We start from the raw sequence: 16,790 nt of genomic DNA, 5'->3' as shown, positions 1-16,790 counted from the left end.
CATTTTCAAACAGTGAAGAGAAGGGAATTCCAGTTGCACTCTAGACGGGAGCAGCGGAATTTTAGCATCAATTTCATTGGCCCGTACCTGTTGACGACAAAGCGTGACATGTCCGTGGGAAGCTGACTCTTCTGTCGATCGCCCGCCTCACCAAGCAGCATGGGTGAGGTGGGAAGGCTCCTCAGGTCGTTCCTCGATCGTCCAGTCCACGGGGCATTGAGACAGACTGAGGACGCAGGCAGGTTACTTCTCCGCGAGGTGGCTTTCTGAGAATCTGGGGAGGTCAAGGTTTCGCTCATGCCCTCTGCTCAAGATGGTGGGACGATGTTCTCCAGCCAGATCCGCTGGATTCTCGCACGTCATCCCCAGCGGTTCAGAAACCCCCTTGGGCTCCCCATGTCATAGTGCCTTGTGTGACTCGGTTCTGCTGGAGTTAAATGGTATGTTCCCGGGCTATTTCGAACGTGTCCCAAGGTTTCCTGTTTCCTGATAGTATTAGACACGAGGCGTGAGGGCAGTAGTTTCCTGAAACCTTGGTGCTCAGGGTAAGCCGTGGTGGCCGGTGGAAGTGCAGCCTGGGTGCCCCAAGATCCTCAGAGAGTTTCTGAGGAGGTAGCCTGCGCATGTTGTGGGAGATTGTGCTCGAGTACGAGGTGGCTGCCTCTTGCTGATCGGAGACCACGTGCGTTGAGTACACCTCCTCTGCTCCAGAGTCAAGGTCTACATTTGCCAGAGGAAAAAGCTGCTGTTTTTCTGATCAGAGGGTAATGAGAAAGTATATTGAAAGAAACAAAGTGGTCAGCTTTTCCTGTGCCTTTACAGATGTGTGTGTGTGTGTGTGTGTGTGTGTGTGTGTCTGTGTGTGTGTGTATCCTCTGGGAATATGTGACGGGACGAGTTTCTGTTAATGTGGCTCCTCTTTGGAGGGAGGATATGTTCGAGCGTATCCACAGTGTTTTCTGCACCCTCCGTTGAATATTGGACCCTGAGTCAGTGCTTTGTTTCAACAAGTCGTGAAGACAACTACCTGTTACATTCCAGGTGTTCCAGTAACGGTGGTTGTTTTGTTTTGTTGTTGTATAATTTCAGTTGCGTTGCCTGAGGAAGGTGTGAAAATGACAGCCATGGAGCAATAGAGAAGAAGCCGTCCAGACTGGCGTGCTGCAGTCCGGGGAGGGTCTCACAGAGTCGGACACGGCTGGGCGACTGTACGTCAGAAGAAGTATAGAAGCTGCTGACCAGAGAGAAGTCACTGTCTCCAGACCCCAGATAAAGACTTTGGAGGCTTGGCACTGCACTCGGGCATGCCGGAGCCCAAGGGTGGCTGGGAGTCCCGATGTGGAGAGAGTGTGCACCTGTTGGGCGTCCTGGCCAATGCGCGTCTGGGCAGCTCTGCCTTTTCTCTGGGGCCAGCCTGAGCCACGGCAGTATGCAGCCACTACTGCTCCGTGTCAGGTGGAGGTGTGTCTCTTTTCCTCTCGGGAAGACGGTGACCTGACCGAGCGTGCCAGCCATGAAGAGTGTGGCGAGAGCAGCTGCCGAAAGGGGCGACACTCCCCGCAGTATCGGCAGGGTTTTGAACACGGCAAGCGGGAGCTGCGCTGCCTCATCGCAGAGGTGGACCCCAGACTCCCTCCTGCTCTGAAGCCAGGTGCTCCTTTCTGTTGCCTAGGGCCAGCCTGTGAATTGTTCTTAGGTTGTGGAGACGGCTTGTGGCGGGCAGGCGTGTTCTGCAGCGCCTGGGAGGCGGAGACAGCCTGGCTTTTCCGGGCCGCGAGTGCAGCTCAAGAGGCTTCGGAAAGCTTGCGCGAAAGAGGCCAGCTCGGCCGTCCCCTCGCTGCAGACACACTTGAGTGGCCTTGGGAACTTGGGAGGCCGCCAGACTCCCCCAGGTCTTCCACTGGTCCCAGGACCCCTGGTCAGCTGTGGGCTCTATTCGCCCCGGGGATCGTCCTTCCTTCAGAGTTTCTCACTGAGAAAATGTGACTTGCAGAGCTCAGGGACAGAGGATCCTGCTGCGCCCGAGCCCTAGGTTATTGCAAGGCGTCAGAGATGACTTGGCAGCTAAGCACCCAGCGCCAAGCCTTGTTTTCTTTGGCAACCTGGCTCAATGATTAGAGCCCCTGAAATCCCCAGGCAGTGCGGGAAACCTCTTCCAAGAGGACCCGGGGAGTGTCCTTTCAACCTGTGCGGACAAGACGCTCTTCGAGAAGCATGACTAGCCCGAAGGCTTCTTTGCAATGGTGGCCTCATGCGTGGCACTTGCGAGCCAGCTGTTTTCCAGTTGCTCAGTCGTGTCCGACTCTCTGCATCCCGGCTCCTGTGTCCATGGGGCTTTCCTGGCAGCCGTCGTGGAGTGGGTTGCCCTTTCCTTCTCCAGGGGATCTTTCGCAACCCAGGGATGGAACCTGTGTCTCCTGCGTTGCTGGAGGTTTCTTGACCGTCTCGTCGCAAGGGTCCTTCAGGAAGGTTTTCTCTGAGAACAAGCAGAGGCGGCCACCCCGGAGGCAGCTGAAGGAGGCCCCGGGCTCGGCCGTGTCTGGCCGCCCAGGCGAGACTCACCGAGCGCTTTGAGAGAGTGCTGTCGGCGGCACGAGGGTCTGGGAAGACACACCAGTGTGAAAGAGACTCTGGATTTCCTCACACCTCAGTAAGTGTTCCCTGGCGTGGAGGGTGGCTGCTCTTGCGCCGAGAGCGTGCTTTGTGAGGACAGACACAGGACTCTGGGACCCGGCTGTCCTCCCTGAGTCAGAGAGGCCGTGTGTCCCAGGTGGGGCTTGGTGTTGTGTGTGTTCCCTCGGGCAGAGGTGATGCTAGAGCTGCTCCTTGGAGGGGCACTTGGCGAGAAGCAGGGAGGAAGGCTGGATTCCCGGCCCCGAAAGGGGCACCTTTGAGGAGCACGTCCGCCTGGGTGCGTGCTCGGTCAGCGTCCCGCACTGGGCTTGCTCTTCGCGGTATCCCCCTACACGGCAGCGGTATCTTGTGCACGATGGGTGTGGACCATGCCTACCCGATTGCACCTCTGTACACGTGGATTTGCCAGTGACCCTTTGGGAAACTAGAGAGTCAGGAAGCGAGAGTCTGCTGTCTAGTTCCCCGAGTCGGACCCATCTCACCCATTTTCAAACAGTGAAGAGAAGGGAATTCCAGTTGCACTCTAGAAGGGAGCAGCGGAATTTTAGCATCAATTTCATTGGCCCGTACCTGTTGACGACAAAGCGTGACATGTCCGTGGGAAGCTGACTCTTCTGTCGATCGCCCGCCTCACCAAGCAGCATGGGTGAGGTGGGAAGGCTCCTCAGGTCGTTCCTCGATCGTCCAGTCCACGGGGCATTGAGACAGACTGAGGACGCAGGCAGGTTACTTCTCCGCGAGGTGGCTTTCTGAGAATCTGGGGAGGTCAAGGTTTCGCTCATGCCCTCTGCTCAAGATGGTGGGACGATGTTCTCCAGCCAGATCCGCTGGATTCTCGCACGTCATCCCCAGCGGTTCAGAAACCCCCTTGGGCTCCCCATGTCATAGTGCCTTGTGTGACTCGGTTCTGCTGGAGTTAAATGGTATGTTCCCGGGCTATTTCGAACGTGTCCCAAGGTTTCCTGTTTCCTGATAGTATTAGACAGGAGGCGAGAGGGCAGTAGTTTCCTGAAACCTTGGTGCTCAGGGTAAGCCGTGGTGGCCGGTGGAAGTGCAGCCTGGGTGCCCCAAGATCCTCAGAGAGTTTCTGAGGAGGTAGCCTGCGCATGTTGTGGGAGATTGTGCTCGAGTACGAGGTGGCTGCCTCTTGCTGATCGGAGACCACGTGCGTTGAGTACACCTCCTCTGCTCCAGAGTCAAGGTCTACATTTGCCAGAGGAAAAAGCTGCTGTTTTTCTGATCAGAGGGTAATGAGAAAGTATATTGAAAGAAACAAAGTGGTCAGCTTTTCCTGTGCCTTTACAGATGTGTGTGTGTGTGTGTGTGTGTGTGTGTGTTTCTGTGTGTGTGTGTATCCTCTGGGAATATGTGACCGGACGAGTTTCTTTTAATGTGGCTCCTCTTTGGAGGGAGGATATGTTCGAGCGTATCCACAGTGTTTTCTGCACCCTCCGTTGAATATTGGACCCTGAGTCAGTGCTTTGTTTCAACAAGTCGTGAAGACAACTACCTGTTACATTCCAGGTGTTCCAGTAACGGTGGTTGTTTTGTTTTTTTGTTGTATAATTTCAGTTGCGATGCCTGAGGAAGGTGTGAAAATGACAGCCATGGAGCAATAGAGAAGAAGCCGTCCAGACTGGCGTGCTGCAGTCCGGGGAGGGTCTCACAGAGTCGGACACGGCTGGGCGACTGTACGTCAGAAGAAGTATAGAAGCTGCTGACCAGAGAGAAGTCACTGTCTCCAGACCCCAGATAAAGACTTTGGAGGCTTGGCACTGCACTCGGGCATGCCGGAGCCCAAGGGTGGCTGGGAGTCCCGATGTGGAGAGAGTGTGCACCTGTTGGGCGTCCTGGCCAATGCGCGTCTGGGCAGCTCTGCCTCTTCTCTGGGGCCAGCCTGAGCCACGGCAGTATGCAGCCACTACTGCTCCGTGTCAGGTGGAGGTGTGTCTCTTTTCCTCTCGGGAAGACGGTGACCTGACCGAGCGTGCCAGCCATGAAGAGTGTGGCGAGAGCAGCTGCCGAAAGGGGCGACACGGCCCGCAGTATCGGCAGGGTTTTGAACACGGCAAGCGGGAGCTGCGCTGCCTCATCGCAGAGGTGGACCCCAGACTCCCTCCTGCTCTGAAGCCAGGTGCTCCTTTCTGTTGCCTAGGGCCAGCCTGTGAATTGTTCTTAGGTTGTGGAGACGGCTTGTGGCGGGCAGGCGTGTTCTGCAGCGCCTGGGAGGCGGAGACAGCCTGGCTTTTCCGGGCCGCGAGTGCAGCTCAAGAGGCTTCGGAAAGCTTGCGCGAAAGAGGCCAGCTCGGCCGTCCCCTCACTGCAGACACACTTGAGTGGCCTTGGGACCTTGGGAGGCCGCCAGACTCCCCCAGGTCTTCCACTGGTCCCAGGACCCCTGGTCACCTGTGGGCTCTATTCGCCCCGGGGATGGTCCTTCCTTCAGAGTTTCTCTCTGAGAAAATGTGACTTGCAGAGCTCAGGGACAGAGGATCCTGCTGCGCCCGAGCCCTAGGTTATTGCAAGGCGTCAGAGACGACTTGGCAGCTAAGCACCCAGCGCCAAGCCTTGTTTTCTTTGGCAACCTGGCTCAATGATTAGAGCCCCTGAAATCCCCAGGAAGTGCGGGAAACCTCTTCCAAGAGGACCCAGGGAGTGTCCTTTCAACCTGTGCGGACAAGACGCTCTTCGAGAAGCATGACTAGCCCGAAGGCTTCTTTGCAATGGTGGCCTCATGCGTGGCACTTGCGAGCCAGCTGTTTTCCAGTTGCTCAGTCGTGTCCGACTCTCTGCATCCCGGCTCCTGTGTCCATGGGGCTTTCCTGGCAGCCGTCGTGGAGTGGGTTGCCCTTTCCTTCTCCAGGGGATCTTTCGCAACCCAGGGATGGAACCTGTGTCTCCTGCGTTGCTGGAGGTTTCTTGACCGTCTCGTCGCAAGGGTCCTTCAGGAAGGTTTTCTCTGAGAACAAGCAGAGGCGGCCACCCCGGAGGCAGCTGAAGGAGGCCCCGGGCTCGGCCGTGTCTGGCCGCCCAGGCGAGACTCACCGAGCGCTTTGAGAGAGTGCTGTCGGCGGCACGAGGGTCTGGGAAGACACACCAGTGTGAAAGAGACTCTGGATTTCCTCACACCTCAGTAAGTGTTCCCTGGCGTGGAGGGTGGCTGCTCTTGCGCCGAGAGCGTGCTTTGTGAGGACAGACACAGGACTCTGGGACCCGGCTGTCCTCCCTGAGTCAGAGAGGCCGTGTGTCCCAGGTGGGGCTTGGTGTTGTGTGTGTTCCCTCGGGCAGAGGTGATGCTAGAGCTGCTCCTTGGAGGGGCACTTGGCGAGAAGCAGGGAGGAAGGCTGGATTCCCGGCCCCGAAAGGGGCACCTTTGAGGAGCACGTCCGCCTGGGTGCGTGCTCGGTCAGCGTCCCGCACTGGGCTTGCTCTTCGCGGTATCCCCCTACACGGCAGCGGTATCTTGTGCACGATGGGTGTGGACCATGCCTACCCGATTGCACCTCTGTACACGTGGTTTTGCCAGTGACCCTTTGGGAAACTAGAGAGTCAGGAAGCGAGAGTCTGCTGTCTAGTTCCCCGAGTCGGACCCATCTCACCCATTTTCAAACAGTGAAGAGAAGGGAATTCCAGTTGCACTCTAGACGGGAGCAGCGGAATTTTAGCATCAATTTCATTGGCCCGTACCTGTTGACGACAAAGCGTGACATGTCCGTGGGAAGCTGACTCTTCTGTCGATCGCCCGCCTCACCAAGCAGCATGGGTGAGGTGGGAAGGCTCCTCAGGTCGTTCCTCGATCGTCCAGTCCACGGGGCATTGAGACAGACTGAGGACGCAGGCAGGTTACTTCTCCGCGAGGTGGCTTTCTGAGAATCTGGGGAGGTCAAGGTTTCGCTCATGCCCTCTGCTCAAGATGGTGGGACGATGTTCTCCAGCCAGATCCGCTGGATTCTCGCACGTCATCCCCAGCGGTTCAGAAACCCCCTTGGGCTCCCCATGTCATAGTGCCTTGTGTGACTCGGTTCTGCTGGAGTTAAATGGTATGTTCCCGGGCTATTTCGAACGTGTCCCAAGGTTTCCTGTTTCCTGATAGTATTAGACACGAGGCGTGAGGGCAGTAGTTTCCTGAAACCTTGGTGCTCAGGGTAAGCCGTGGTGGCCGGTGGAAGTGCAGCCTGGGTGCCCCAAGATCCTCAGAGAGTTTCTGAGGAGGTAGCCTGCGCATGTTGTGGGAGATTGTGCTCGAGTACGAGGGGGCTGCCTCTTGCTGATCGGAGACCACGTGCGTTGAGTACACCTCCTCTGCTACAGAGTCAAGGTCTACATTTGCCAGAGGAAAAAGCTGCTGTTTTTCTGATCAGAGGGTAATGAGAAAGTATATTGAAAGAAACAAAGTGGTCAGCTTTTCCTGTGCCTTTACAGATGTGTGTGTGTGTGTGTGTGTGTGTGTGTGTGTGTGTGTGTGTGTGTCTGTGTGTGTGTGTATCCTCTGGGAATATGTGACCGGACGAGTTTCTTTTAATGTGGCTCCTCTTTGGAGGGAGGATATGTTCGAGCGTATCCACAGTGTTTTCTGCACCCTCCATTGAATATTGGACCCTGAGTCAGTGCTTTGTTTCAACAAGTCGTGAAGACAACTACCTGTTACATTCCAGGTGTTCCAGTAACGGTGGTTGTTTTGTTTTGTTGTTGTATAATTTCAGTTGCGATGCCTGAGGAAGGTGTGAAAATGACAGCCATGGAGCAATAGAGAAGAAGCCGTCCAGACTGGCGTGCTGCAGTCCGGGGAGGGTCTCACAGAGTCGGACACGGCTGGGCGACTGTACGTCAGAAGAAGTATAGAAGCTGCTGACCAGAGAGAAGTCACTGTCTCCAGACCCCAGATAAAGACTTTGGAGGCTTGGCACTGCACTCGGGCATGCCGGAGCCCAAGGGTGGCTGGGAGTCCCGATGTGGAGAGAGTGTGCACCTGTTGGGCGTCCTGGCCAATGCGCGTCTGGGCAGCTCTGCCTCTTCTCTGGGGCCAGCCTGAGCCACGGCAGTATGCAGCCACTACTGCTCCGTGTCAGGTGGAGGTGTGTCTCTTTTCCTCTCGGGAAGACGGTGACCTGACCGAGCGTGCCAGCCATGAAGAGTGTGGCGAGAGCAGCTGCCGAAAGGGGCGACACGGCCCGCAGTATCGGCAGGGTTTTGAACACGGCAAGCGGGAGCTGCGCTGCCTCATCGCAGAGGTGGACCCCAGACTCCCTCCTGCTCTGAAGCCAGGTGCTCCTTTCTGTTGCCTAGGGCCAGCCTGTGAATTGTTCTTAGGTTGTGGAGACGGCTTGTGGCGGGCAGGCGTGTTCTGCAGCGCCTGGGAGGCGGAGACAGCCTGGCTTTTCCGGGCCGCGAGTGCAGCTCAAGAGGCTTCGGAAAGCTTGCGCGAAAGAGGCCAGCTCGGCCGTCCCCTCGCTGCAGACACACTTGAGTGGCCTTGGGAACTTGGGAGGCCGCCAGACTCCCCCAGGTCTTCCACTGGTCCCAGGACCCCTGGTCACCTGTGGGCTCTATTCGCCCCGGGGATGGTCCTTCCTTCAGAGTTTCTCACTGAGAAAATATGACTTGCAGAGCTCAGGGACAGAGGATCCTGCTGCGCCCGAGCCCTAGGTTATTGCAAGGCGTCAGAGATGACTTGGCAGCTAAGCACCCAGCGCCAAGCCTTGTTTTCTTTGGCAACCTGGCTCAATGATTAGAGCCCCTGATATCCCCAGGCAGTGCGGGAAACCTCTTCCAAGAGGACCCGGGGAATGTCCTTTCAACCTGTGCGGACAAGACGCTCTTCGAGAAGCATGACTAGCCCGAAGGCTTCTTTGCAATGGTGTCCTCATGCGTGGCACTTGCGAGCCAGCTGTTTTCCAGTTGCTCAGTCGTGTCCGACTCTCTGCATCCCGGCTCCTGTGTCCATGGGGCTTTCCTGGCAGCCGTCGTGGAGTGGGTTGCCCTTTCCTTCTCCAGGGGATCTTTCGCAACCCAGGGATGGAACCTGTGTCTCCTGCGTTGCTGGAGGTTTCTTGACCGTCTCGTCGCAAGGGTCCTTCAGGAAGGTTTTCTCTGAGAACAAGCAGAGGCGGCCACCCCGGAGGCAGCTGAAGGAGGCCCCGGGCTCGGCCGTGTCTGGCCGCCCAGGCGAGACTCACCGAGCGCTTTGAGAGAGTGCTGTCGGCGGCTCGAGGGTCTGGGAAGACACACCAGTGTGAAAGAGCCTCTGGATTTCCTCACACCTCAGTAAGTGTTCCCTGGCGTGGAGGGTGGCTGCTCTTGCGCCGAGAGCGTGCTTTGTGAGGACAGACACAGGACTCTGGGACCCGGCTGTCCTCCCTCAGTCAGAGAGGCCGTGTGTCCCAGGTGGGGCTTGGTGTTGTGTGTGTTCCCTCGGGCAGAGGTGATGCTAGAGCTGCTCCTTGGAGGGGCACTTGGCGAGAAGCAGGGAGGAAGGCTGGATTCCCGGCCCCGAAAGGGGCACCTTTGAGGAGCACGTCCGCCTGGGTGCGTGCTCGGTCAGCGTCCCGCACTGGGCTTGCTCTTCGCGGTATCCCCCTACACGGCAGCGGTATCTTGTGCACGATGGGTGTGGACCATGCCTACCCGATTGCACCTCTGTACACGTGGATTTGCCAGTGACCCTTTGGGAAACTAGAGAGTCAGGAAGCGAGAGTCTGCTGTCTAGTTCCCCGAGTCGGACCCATCTCACCCATTTTCAAACAGTGAAGAGAAGGGAATTCCAGTTGCACTCTAGACGGGAGCAGCGGAATTTTAGCATCAATTTCATTGGCCCGTACCTGTTGACGACAAAGCGTGACATGTCCGTGGGAAGCTGACTCTTCTGTCGATCGCCCGCCTCACCAAGCAGCATGGGTGAGGTGGGAAGGCTCCTCAGGTCGTTCCTCGATCGTCCAGTCCACGGGGCATTGAGACAGACTGAGGACGCAGGCAGGTTACTTCTCCGCGAGGTGGCTTTCTGAGAATCTGGGGAGGTCAAGGTTTCACTCATGCCCTCTGCTCAAGATGGTGGGACGATGTTCTCCAGCCAGATCCGCTGGATTCTCGCACGTCATCCCCAGCGGTTCAGAAACCCCCTTGGGCTCCCCATGTCATAGTGCCTTGTGTGACTCGGTTCTGCTGGAGTTAAATGGTATGTTCCCGGGCTATTTCGAACGTGTCCCAAGGTTTCCTGTTTCCTGATAGTATTAGACACGAGGCGTGAGGGCAGTAGTTTCCTGAAACCTTGGTGCTCAGGGTAAGCCGTGGTGGCCGGTGGAAGTGCAGCCTGGGTGCCCCAAGATCCTCAGAGAGTTTCTGAGGAGGTAGCCTGCGCATGTTGTGGGAGATTGTGCTCGAGTACGAGGTGGCTGCCTCTTGCTGATCGGAGACCACGTGCGTTGAGTACACCTCCTCTGCTCCAGAGTCAAGGTCTACATTTGCCAGAGGAAAAAGCTGCTGTTTTTCTGATCAGAGGGTAATGAGAAAGTATATTGAAAGAAACAAAGTGGTCAGCTTTTCCTGTGCCTTTACAGATGTGTGTGTGTGTGTGTGTGTGTGTGTGTGTGTCTGTGTGTGTGTGTATCCTCTGGGAATATGTGACGGGACGAGTTTCTGTTAATGTGGCTCCTCTTTGGAGGGAGGATATGTTCGAGCGTATCCACAGTGTTTTCTGCACCCTCCGTTGAATATTGGACCCTGAGTCAGTGCTTTGTTTCAACAAGTCGTGAAGACAACTACCTGTTACATTCCAGGTGTTCCAGTAACGGTGGTTGTTTTGTTTTGTTGTTGTATAATTTCAGTTGCGTTGCCTGAGGAAGGTGTGAAAATGACAGCCATGGAGCAATAGAGAAGAAGCCGTCCAGACTGGCGTGCTGCAGTCCGGGGAGGGTCTCACAGAGTCGGACACGGCTGGGCGACTGTACGTCAGAAGAAGTATAGAAGCTGCTGACCAGAGAGAAGTCACTGTCTCCAGACCCCAGATAAAGACTTTGGAGGCTTGGCACTGCAATCGGGCATGCCGGAGCCCAAGGGTGGCTGGGAGTCCCGATGTGGAGAGAGTGTGCACCTGTTGGGCGTCCTGGCCAATGCGCGTCTGGGCAGCTCTGCCTTTTCTCTGGGGCCAGCCTGAGCCACGGCAGTATGCAGCCACTACTGCTCCGTGTCAGGTGGAGGTGTGTCTCTTTTCCTCTCGGGAAGACGGTGACCTGACCGAGCGTGCCAGCCATGAAGAGTGTGGCGAGAGCAGCTGCCGAAAGGGGCGACACTCCCCGCAGTATCGGCAGGGTTTTGAACACGGCAAGCGGGAGCTGCGCTGCCTCATCGCAGAGGTAGACCCCAGACTCCCTCCTGCTCTGAAGCCAGGTGCTCCTTTCTGTTGCCTAGGGCCAGCCTGTGAATTGTTCTTAGGTTGTGGAGACGGCTTGTGGCGGGCAGGCGTGTTCTGCAGCGCCTGGGAGGCGGAGACAGCCTGGCTTTTCCGGGCCGCGAGTGCAGCTCAAGAGGCTTCGGAAAGCTTGCGCGAAAGAGGCCAGCTCGGCCGTCCCCTCGCTGCAGACACACTTGAGTGGCCTTGGGAACTTGGGAGGCCGCCAGACTCCCCCAGGTCTTCCACTGGTCCCAGGACCCCTGGTCAGCTGTGGGCTCTATTCGCCCCGGGGATCGTCCTTCCTTCAGAGTTTCTCACTGAGAAAATGTGACTTGCAGAGCTCAGGGACAGAGGATCCTGCTGCGCCCGAGCCCTAGGTTATTGCAAGGCATCAGAGATGACTTGGCAGCTAAGCACCCAGCGCCAAGCCTTGTTTTCTTTGGCAACCTGGCTCAATGATTAGAGCCCCTGAAATCCCCAGGCAGTGCGGGAAACCTCTTCCAAGAGGACCCGGGGAGTGTCCTTTCAACCTGTGCGGACAAGACGCTCTTCGAGAAGCATGACTAGCCCGAAGGCTTCTTTGCAATGGTGGCCTCATGCGTGGCACTTGCGAGCCAGCTGTTTTCCAGTTGCTCAGTCGTGTCCGACTCTCTGCATCCGGGCTCCTGTGTCCATGGGGCTTTCCTGGCAGCCGTCGTGGAGTGGGTTGCCCTTTCCTTCTCCAGGGGATCTTTCGCAACCCAGGGATGGAACCTGTGTCTCCTGCGTTGCTGGAGGTTTCTTGACCGTCTCGTCGCAAGGGTCCTTCAGGAAGGTTTTCTCTGAGAACAAGCAGAGGCGGCCACCCCGGAGGCAGCTGAAGGAGGCCCCGGGCTCGGCCGTGTCTGGCCGCCCAGGCGAGACTCACCGAGCGCTTTGAGAGAGTGCTGTCGGTGGCTCGAGGGTCTGGGAAGACACACCAGTGTGAAAGAGCCTCTGGATTTCCTCACACCCCAGTAAGTGTTCCCTGGCGTGGAGGGTGGCTGCTCTTGCGCCGAGAGCGTGCTTTGTGAGGGCAGACACAGGACTCTGGGACCCGGCTGTCCTCCCTGAGTCAGAGAGGCCGTGTGTCCCAGGTGGGGCTTGGTGTTGTGTGTGTTCCCTCGGGCAGAGGTGATGCTAGAGCTGCTCCTTGGAGGGGCACTTGGCGAGAAGCAGGGAGGAAGGTTGGATTCCCGGCCCCGAAAGGGGCACCTTTGAGGAGCACGTCCGCCTGGGTGCGTGCTCGGTCAGCGTCCCGCACTGGGCTTGCTCTTCGCGGTATCCCCCTACACGGCAGCGGTATCTTGTGCACGATGGGTGTGGACCATGCCTACCCGATTGCACCTCTGTACACGTGGATTTGCCAGTGACCCTTTGGGAAACTAGAGAGTCAGGAACCGAGAGTCTGCTGTCTAGTTCCCCGAGTCGGACCCATCTCACCCATTTTCAAACAGTGAAGAGAAGGGAATTCCAGTTGCACTCTAGACGGGAGCAGCGGAATTTTAGCATCAATTTCATTGGCCCGTACCTGTTGACGACAAAGCGTGACATGTCCGTGGGAAGCTGACTCTTCTGTCGATCGCCCGCCTCACCAAGCAGCATGGGTGAGGTGGGAAGGCTCCTCAGGTCGTTCCTCGATCGTCCAGTCCACGGGGCATTGAGACAGACTGAGGACGCAGGCAGGTTACTTCTCCGCGAGGTGGCTTTCTGAGAATCTGGGGAGGTCAAGGTTTCGCTCATGCCCTCTGCTCAAGATGGTGGGACGATGTTCTCCAGCCAGATCCGCTGGATTCTCGCACGTCATCCCCAGCGGTTCAGAAACCCCCTTGGGCTCCCCATGTCATAGTGCCTTGTGTGACTCGGTTCTGCTGGAGTTAAATGGTATGTTCCCGGGCTATTTCGAACGTGTCCCAAGGTTTCCTGTTTCCTGATAGTATTAGACACGAGGCGTGAGGGCAGTAGTTTCCTGAAACCTTGGTGCTCAGGGTAAGCCGTGGTGGCCGGTGGAAGTGCAGCCTGGGTGCCCCAAGATCCTCAGAGAGTTTCTGAGGAGGTAGCCTGCGCATGTTGTGGGAGATTGTGCTCGAGTACGAGGGGGCTGCCTCTTGCTGATCGGAGACCACGTGCGTTGAGTACACCTCCTCTGCTCCAGAGTCAAGGTCTACATTTGCCAGAGGAAAAAGCTGCTGTTTTTCTGATCAGAGGGTAATGAGAAAGTATATTGAAAGAAACAAAGTGGTCAGCTTTTCCTGTGCCTTTACAGATGTGTGTGTGTGTGTGTGTGTGTGTGTGTGTTTCTGTGTGTGTGTGTATCCTCTGGGAATATGTGACCGGACGAGTTTCTTTTAATGTGGCTCCTCTTTGGAGGGAGCATATGTTCGAGCGTATCCACAGTGTTTTCTGCACCCTCCGTTGAATATTGGACCCTGAGTCAGTGCTTTGTTTCAACAAGTCGTGAAGACAACTACCTGTTACATTCCAGGTGTTCCAGTAACGGTGGTTGTTTTGTTTTTTTGTTGTATAATTTCAGTTGCGATGCCTGAGGAAGGTGTGAAAATGACAGCCATGGAGCAATAGAGAAGAAGCCGTCCAGACTGGCGTGCTGCAGTCCGGGGAGGGTCTCACAGAGTCGGACACGGCTGGGCGACTGTACGTCAGAAGAAGTATAGAAGCTGCTGACCAGAGAGAAGTCACTGTCTCCAGACCCCAGATAAAGACTTTGGAGGCTTGGCACTGCACTCGGGCATGCCGGAGCCCAAGGGTGGCTGGGAGTCCCGATGTGGAGAGAGTGTGCACCTGTTGGGCGTCCTGGCCAATGCGCGTCTGGGCAGCTCTGCCTCTTCTCTGGGGCCAGCCTGAGCCACGGCAGTATGCAGCCACTACTGCTCCGTGTCAGGTGGAGGTGTGTCTCTTTTCCTCTCGGGAAGACGGTGACCTGACCGAGCGTGCCAGCCATGAAGAGTGTGGCGAGAGCAGCTGCCGAAAGGGGCGACACGCCCCGCAGTATCGGCAGGGTTTTGAACACGGCAAGCGGGAGCTGCGCTGCCTCATCGCAGAGGTGGACCCCAGACTCCCTCCTGCTCTGAAGCCAGGTGCTCCTTTCTGTTGCCTAGGGCCAGCCTGTGAATTGTTCTTAGGTTGTGGAGACGGCTTGTGGCGGGCAGGCGTGTTCTGTAGCGCCTGGGAGGCGGAGACAGCCTGGCTTTTCCGGGCCGCGAGTGCAGCTCAAGAGGCTTCGGAAAGCTTGCGCGAAAGAGGCCAGCTCGGCCGTCCCCTCACTGCAGACACACTTGAGTGGCCTTGGGACCTTGGGAGGCCGCCAGACTCCCCCAGGTCTTCCACTGGTCCCAGGACCCCTGGTCACCTGTGGGCTCTATTCGCCCCGGGGATGGTCCTTCCTTCAGAGTTTCTCTCTGAGAAAATGTGACTTGCAGAGCTCAGGGACAGAGGATCCTGCTGCGCCCGAGCCCTAGGTTATTGCAAGGCGTCAGAGACGACTTGGCAGCTAAGCACCCAGCGCCAAGCCTTGTTTTCTTTGGCAACCTGGCTCAATGATTAGAGCCCCTGAAATCCCCAGGAAGTGCGGGAAACCTCTTCCAAGAGGACCCAGGGAGTGTCCTTTCAACCTGTGCGGACAAGACGCTCTTCGAGAAGCATGACTAGCCCGAAGGCTTCTTTGCAATGGTGGCCTCATGCGTGGCACTTGCGAGCCAGCTGTTTTCCAGTTGCTCAGTCGTGTCCGACTCTCTGCATCCCGGCTCCTGTGTCCATGGGGCTTTCCTGGCAGCCGTCGTGGAGTGGGTTGCCCTTTCCTTCTCCAGGGGATCTTTCGCAACCCAGGGATGGAACCTGTGTCTCCTGCGTTGCTGGAGGTTTCTTGACGGTCTCGTCGCAAGGGTCCTTCAGGAAGGTTTTCTCTGAGAACAAGCAGAGGCGGCCACCCCGGAGGCAGCTGAAGGAGGCCCCGGGCTCGGCCGTGTCTGGCCGCCCAGGCGAGACTCACCGAGCGCTTTGAGAGAGTGCTGTCGGCGGCACGAGGGTCTGGGAAGACACACCAGTGTGAAAGAGACTCTGGATTTCCTCACACCTCAGTAACTGTTCCCTGGCGTGGAGGGAGGCTGCTCTTGCGCCGAGAGCGTGCTTTGTGAGGACAGACACAGGACTCTGGGACCCGGCTGTCCTCCCTGAGTCAGAGAGGCCGTGTGTCCCAGGTGGGGCTTGGTGTTGTGTGTGTTCCCTCGGGCAGAGGTGATGCTAGAGCTCCTCCTTGGAGGGGCACTTGGCGAGAAGCAGGGAGGAAGGCTGGATTCCCGGCCCCGAAAGGGGCACCTTTGAGGAGCACGTCCGCCTGGGTGCGTGCTCGGTCAGCGTCCCGCACTGGGCTTGCTCTTCGCGGTATCCCTCTACACGGCAGCGGTATCTTGTGCACGATGGGTGTGGACCATGCCTACCCGATTGCACCTCTGTACACGTGGATTTGCCAGTGACCCTTTGGGAAACTAGAGAGTCAGGAAGCGAGAGTCTGCTGTCTAGTTCCCCGAGTCGGACCCATCTCACCCATTTTCAAACAGTGAAGAGAAGGGAATTCCAGTTGCACTCTAGACGGGAGCAGCGGAATATTAGCATCAATTTCATTGGCCCGTACCTGTTGACGACAAAGCGTGACATGTCCGTGGGAAGCTGACTCTTCTGTCGATCGCCCGCCTCACCAAGCAGCATGGGTGAGGTGGGAAGGCTCCTCAGGTCGTTCCTCGATCGTCCAGTCCACGGGGCATTGAGACAGACTGAGGACGCAGGCAGGTTACTTCTCCGCGAGGTGGCTTTCTGAGAATCTGGGGAGGTCAAGGTTTCGCTCATGCCCTCTGCTCAAGATGGTGGGACGATGTTCTCCAGCCAGATCCGCTGGATTCTCGCACGTCATCCCCAGCGGTTCAGAAACCCCCTTGGGCTCCCCATGTCATAGTGCCTTGTGTGACTCGGTTCTGCTGGAGTTAAATGGTATGTTCCCGGGCTATTTCGAACGTGTCCCAAGGTTTCCTGTTTCCTGATAGTATTAGACACGAGGCGTGAGGGCAGAAGTTTCCTGAAACCTTGGTGCTCAGGGTAAGCCGTGGTGGCCGGTGGAAGTGCAGCCTGGGTGCCCCAAGATCCTCAGAGAGTTTCTGAGGAGGTAGCCTGCGCATGTTGTGGGAGATTGTGCTCGAGTACGAGGGGGCTGCCTCTTGCTGATCGGAGACCACGTGCGTTGAGTACACCTCCTCTGCTCCAGAGTCAAGGTCTACATTTGCCAGAGGAAAAAGCTGCTGTTTTTCTGATCAGAGGGTAATGAGAAAGTATATTGAAAGAAACAAAGTGGTCAGCTTTTCCTGTGCCTTTACAGATGTGTGTGTGTGTGTGTGTGTGTGTGTGTGTGTCTGTGTGTGTGTGTATCCTCTGGGAATATGTGACCGGACGAGTTTCTTTTAATGTGGCTCCTCTTTGGAGGGAGGATATGTTCGAGCGTATCCACAGTGTTTTCTGCACCCTCCATTGAATATTGGACCCTGAGTCAGTGCTTTGTTTCAACAAGTCGTGAAGACAACTACCTGTTACATTCCAGGTGTTCCAGTAACGGTGGTTGTTTTGTTTTGTTGTTGTATAATTTCAGTTGCGATGCCTGAGGAAGGTGTGAAAATGACAGCCATGGAGCAATAGAGAAGAAGCCGTCCAGACTGGCGTGCTGCAGTCCGGGGAGGGTCTCACAGAGTCG

This window comes from Muntiacus reevesi, chromosome X, assembly GCF_963930625.1.
Source record: "Muntiacus reevesi chromosome X, mMunRee1.1, whole genome shotgun sequence".
Lineage (NCBI taxonomy): Eukaryota > Metazoa > Chordata > Mammalia > Artiodactyla > Cervidae > Muntiacus > Muntiacus reevesi.
Note: the sequence above shows the minus strand (reverse complement) of the source record.